The sequence below is a fragment of the Carya illinoinensis genome, chromosome 6, assembly GCF_018687715.1.
Source record: "Carya illinoinensis cultivar Pawnee chromosome 6, C.illinoinensisPawnee_v1, whole genome shotgun sequence".
Taxonomy (NCBI): domain Eukaryota; kingdom Viridiplantae; phylum Streptophyta; class Magnoliopsida; order Fagales; family Juglandaceae; genus Carya; species Carya illinoinensis.
The window spans coordinates 12,692,229-12,698,472 of NC_056757.1; positions in this window are offsets into that span (position 1 = coordinate 12,692,229).

A 6,244-nucleotide genomic window follows, 5' to 3' on the forward strand; every position below is an offset into this window, starting at 1 on the left:
AGCTTATATATGTTTTAGGACATCTTTTTAAACCATGTGATGGTTTGGTTTGAAGATCACATATTTATAAGTCATAGATCAAAAGGTTGATCAAAACAAGTTGGAAACAAAAATCAATAGAAATAGCATATGAGAATTTCGGCCCTATGGAGTTTTAATAGTTGTGATTAGTTTTAAATTTTTCTAAATTGATATTTGAGTTGAGGATAAAATTTACATGAGGTATGTAAATTTTGGTGACTTTTGGAGTTAGTATGCAAAATTCTTAAGTTATGGGTAAAACGGTCATTTTCCTATATGTAGAAAGTAAAATGGAAATTTTACTCTTTAAGTTAGTATTTTTCCATATTTCAAATTATTAGTGATTTAGTACTAACTTTTAGAATCACTAATTACAGTTCCTCGTGATCGCGCTTGAGGTTTTATAAGAAACGCGGAGATCGAGGTAAGTTAGCTTTTAACTTACTAGCAGTCTACTGTGTATGTGTGCTAAGTAAAAGAACTACAGTGTATGTATGTATGTTATCATATATGTCATACCATGCCAAGTTATCACGTAATTGTCTATTATACAGAATTTATTCTGTCATCAATTTTTATCTGTTACATAATATATTCTGTCATGTATTATTATACATTACACGTATGTCATGTTAAATATGTTGTCTGTTATATGTTATGCCATGTTACGAAATGTTTCTATCTCAAGTTGGTCATGTATTTCAAGTTATGTTCAAGTCAAGTTTGTGTAAAATACATGGGGCCACAACAACTGTGGAGTATGTATTTACACGTAAAATACATGGGGCCACAACAACTGTGGAGTATGTATTTTTCATGTTAAGTCAAGTTTGTGTAAAATACATGGGGCCACAACAACTGTGGAGTATGTATTTAACTGCATTGTGATGTGTAAAATACATGGGGCCACAACAACTGTGGAGTATGTATTTTTCATGTTAAGTCAAGTTTATGTAGAATACATGGGGCCACAACAACTGTGGAGTATGTATTTTTCATGTTAATTCAAGTTTCAAAGAAAGTTCATGCTAAGTCAAGTTTCAGATCAAGTTCATGTCAAGTCAAGTTCAGTTCATGTTTCAATTTAAGTTATGTGAATTATGCTATGTTGTACTCCAAGTTATGCTTTAATTACTTATAAATTTGATTATGCATTTATGCTTTTACTGTCATCCATGCATCATTAGCTTGTGTGGAAGTTTTTTGTTAACTTACTGAGATTTGTAATCAAATCTCACTTTGGTAGTCCCAACTACCATTCCCCCCGAATGGTAGATCTTGTTACAGGACCTGAAGGAGAATCAAGAGCTGATCAACTAGACACAGTCGACTGAACGACGGTGCGTCGTTAATGTTAATATAGTAGTTAAATTACTACTTGTACGATGGAGTTGCATCTCCAGTACTTTTGGATCATAACTATTTTGGAATAATGCTGTGATCTTAGTTATTCAATGGATCTTTATGTATGAAGTATGTTTTAAGTATTGGGATATTTTCAGTTTGGTGCATAGTATTGCTAAAGAAAAAAATTATCCGCTGCGAATATTGCATATTGTTAGATGCATGTTAGGAATATTGCATCTTATATGTCATGAACGGGGGCAGGTAACCTTGTGTTGCATGTCTCGACGCTTCAAATGTCCGTCCGATCCCAAACGGAATTTGGGGGCGTCACACACACAGTGTAGGCCGCGCGTGAGATTCACGCGCCACTCTTTTGGAAAATTTTCTTTCACCATCCAACAGATCGGTAGCTGTAGAAAATTGTTGGCGTGACTCGCGGCGGTCGAAGGTGTCCGGTAGGCAAGAGATCAACACTTCTTTGTGCTATGAACGAAAAAACACAAAAAAAAAAAAAAATGGGGAAAAAAAAGCTACGCCAGCTGAGGCCAAACAGAAGGAGAGAGGGTGGAGCCGAAACTCCAACCCCCCTCTGGGTGAAGATAAGGTGCTCTTAATGCCGACGATATTTGGGTGGAAGGGAAGCAGTCTATGGGGAGAGAGACAACCGTTGCCAATAACACACAACTTAGTAACCCATAACTGTTCCTTTTCAATAATAGACTTAATAGTTCTGTCTTGATATTTTAGTTTTCCTGTGTTTATCTCATTCTTAATATAAATCCTCTCACAAGTTTTCATAACTGACATCTATGACTTTCTCACCTCATGATATGAATCGAAAGATCGTTGACTCACTTATGTATCAAAAACCTTATTTGTTCCATGCTTCCAGACATCTATGGTTTATAAAGGTATCTTAGAGCTTGCTTAACTGTAAAGCTTTGCCACAACGTTGTTAAATGCTTTCTCAAAAAGTTTTACAACTCAAAAGTTGACTATTGTATGGTAAACATGTGTCAAAGAGCTTTTAAAATTGTCAAGGATTGTTTCAAACACTTTGCGTTATTTCTGAAAGCATTTTTCCACTTTTAGTATTTTAGAAAATGAAAATGCTAAATGTACTCATAAAAATTTATTTATCTAAATGAGTTTTTAACTTATTGTAAGATGGAGGGGTGACTACATATCCTCTCTTATCTCTTATGCCATAATAGCATGCGTTAGATGCTTTGAATGGAAAGTGACACTAGCCGTGAGTGGTGATCCACAAGGCCTCCTCAGCTGGTTCCCAAACAATCTTTGATAAGCACATAATCTCTTTCTATTTTTATTCTCTCGAGTAAGCATTTAGATTATAGGGTTTATTTTGTCTTACTCTAGTTTATTTTATATGGAGCATTTTTCTATTAAAAGGAGATGCTTGAAGTTAACTAGATTACTTGATAAAAAAATAGTCATTTTACGTATTCTTTATACACTCTATTAATATAATTAGCTGCATCATTTTTAATATAAAATTATTAATTTGATCATTCACATCAATCCCGTATAAAAAATATACAAAAGTAATTATAATAACAAAACTCAATTTACTCTTTTTTAACAGAAGTAGTACATGAAAAAGTTATGTGGATATGTAAATATTTTGCGTGTATAAATAGCATTGCCCTTAGAAAAAAAAAAGGCTTTTAGCAATTTTTTAAATGAGTGAAACATTTGTTATAAATTTATAAAAACAATCTATGTTTTTTTTAAAATAATTTATAAACTGTTTAATCAAACTCTCAAACTCAAAACTAAACAAGTGCTTAAGACATCTTTCTGCGTAAAATTTTTTATTTTATTTTATTTTTATTTCTTTTGTTAATTGTGAGGTGACCAAAAGCTTTGGTTAAATTTGCTTGTGTTTGAAAAATAATCTGGGTGAAAATATTATGTCTATGAATGTGTTTTGGGTTAGTGGGTAAAACCTATGGGAAAAATGAAATAATAGTAGCAGTGGTGAGAATGCAAGCAGTGTATAATTATTTTGAAAAAATGAATAAATACGAAATTCACAAAAAAATTTTAATTTTTTAATAGTGGACCCACTCTTTTTTAAAGCGATTGTACAGTACTTGCAGACTCCACAATTACATATAGCATTATTCATTTAAAGAAAAATATATATTTGGTGTGCACGATATCCAAACTAATAAGGAAAATTGCTAGTGGACTTCCTCAATATTACCGCTCATATATTTAAATTTTTTTAATTTATTTTTTTACTTAATAATTAAAGTAGTGATTATTAGTAAAATTATATATATATATATATATATTTTTAATGATTAATAATGTTGAAAAAATATTTAAAAATAATAATATAAAAATAAACCACTGCAATTGTGCTCCGCCCGCTAGCACCTTCCAACTAATAATATCAATTGACACCGATCGGTATCTTTCGATCGATAATATAATAATATCTTCTTTTTCCTATAAAAATAAATAAAATAATATCCCTTTTTCAGTGTCTGTTTACCGTCTGGCCAATAATACCTTCATCAAGATAAAAGGCTATTTTGGTAATTTCAATGATACACATCGAGGTTTAACATAAATTCAATATTGATGTGACTCTAGAAAACGTTAATAAATTAAGGAATGGAGGCAGAAGTCGCTGAGCGCATGTGAGGGAAAGGCAGAAGGTGTTGGACCTGTTGGTAAGTTTTGAGTATGATAACGTGTGACAGCGGACAAAGGTACCGCAAGGCTCAAGAGGAGTAGGAGGACCACAGCCACATATAATTTGTGGTGAAGGGATCTCATTTACACCTACCACAAAAGGTATTTAAAGGATAATGTTAATATATCTTCTCATTATATCTTCACACGTCTCATATATTTATTTATTTGTTTTAAAATAATTTTTTGCTTAAAATTAATTATTAGTGTATTGGTATTTTTTTATTTTTTAAATAAATTTAAAAAATGTTTGAAATATATATAAAATTAAATTTTAAAAAATACAATAAATTGTCCACTCATACCATAGGCACTTGGATGAATCTATTTGGTTTGTGCCTGTCTTGTATTCGAAATGTCGTATAGTCAGGGATGTTGACTGTTGCTGTGTCGGCGAAAGGGCGAAATTACGAATTAAAGAAAGTATAATGCTAAGAAAGATGCTGCACTTAGCCAAAAATGCTTACCGAATAGCTATCGAAAAAGGCCAAGTCATTTTTTTTTTCTTTATTTTATTTACATATTTTTTTAATCATTTTAAATATTTTTTAAAAAATAATAAAATTTAGAAAATTATTAAAAATTGTTTTTTTAATCATTAAGTAAAAAGAAATAATAAAAAATTAAAATCACAGTTCAGTAAAAGTTTTCGGTTAAAATCGTTGTGAAAAACAAATCTTCTGCATTGTTAGGTTGCGTTGGATGTTAAATTGAATTGAGTTAAGATGAGTTCTTTATGAATAATAGTAAATTAAGTAGGTGAAATGAGTTATGTACGACCCATATAAAATGAATTTAAATGTGTTTAAATATTAAAATAAGTTTAATAGTATTTATGAAAAATAAAAAAAAATTATAAGTTCCATGTATAAAGAGGTTTTAATTTAGATATATTTAATAATTTAAAAATTATATATTTAGATATTAAATTCAATTTAAAATTAAATTAAACTGAGTTAATTTTAATTGAATCATGCAACCAAACGGTGCATAATTATATTTGACTAACTTCTAAAATATCTTTCACAATAACTTGTAAGTGTAAAATCTACTCGATAGAAAAGAGCCCAACATCATGATTCATGACAAAGAACTTAGTTCAACACATGACGCCTCATGCACTTATCTGTAAATGATTAAAAAGCTAAATATCTTGAAGGTGACCTATGATTAAAAAATGACATTTTTTAATTCTTGACTAGAGTTTAAAAATCTTTCAAAGAAGTAATGAATACTTAATTATTTCTTAATTTTTCTTATTAATTTAAACGTCGAAAGTCTCCTTTTTTAAAAAAAAAATTTTAAGAAACCATTTAATGAGTGAAAATTGTGTATGAAATTTCGCATTACTTGAAAGAGAATTTTTTGCTTTTTATAATGATTCTAATTGAACTCCATTATACTATTTACTAGTCTTTTTCGAGTAGAGCCCAAATGTGCTCCAATACATGCTCTTTTCACAAATTTTAAATTCTATCCATGGAAGATCAAAGATCATAGCAATTTAAAAACCCAAAATCCCTCTTATTGCAAGAGTATTGCTAGTTGCAATTATGTAATGTGCAAGTCTTGTTTAATACACCTTATATGAGTTTCCCATGATATTACCATATGAATTTGTCAAGTAAATGAAGTCTTTAATCATCTCATCTGTTGAATATTAAGATATCGTTTGGATACTAAGTTGAAATGAGATAAGTTGAGATAAAAATTGAATAAAATATTATTAAAATATTATTTTTTAATAATATTATTATTTTAAAATTTGAAAAGGTTGAATTATTTATTATATTTTATGTGAAAATTAAAAAAAAATTATAATAATAAAATGAAAAGAAATTAATTACTTCTGGTACCCAAGCGGGGTAAATTTCAGTAGAAACCAACCAGCAGCACCACTTAGACATGGCCCTCCAACATCGATTGGCAACTAAACAATCTTTAATATAATGCTTAATGCTGGATCAATGGGATTAGTATCACCTTCAGATCATTAAGGCATCGCTTACAATCAATTAATTTCCGTAGTAGTTGGCCAAGAATACCCATCTAAGCCTGCTGTGTAAAATGCTGTGAAGAACCGTCGAGTACATATTAGGCCGCACCAGTGCCATAACTTTTTCTCAATGTATCTTCCGACCAATCGAAG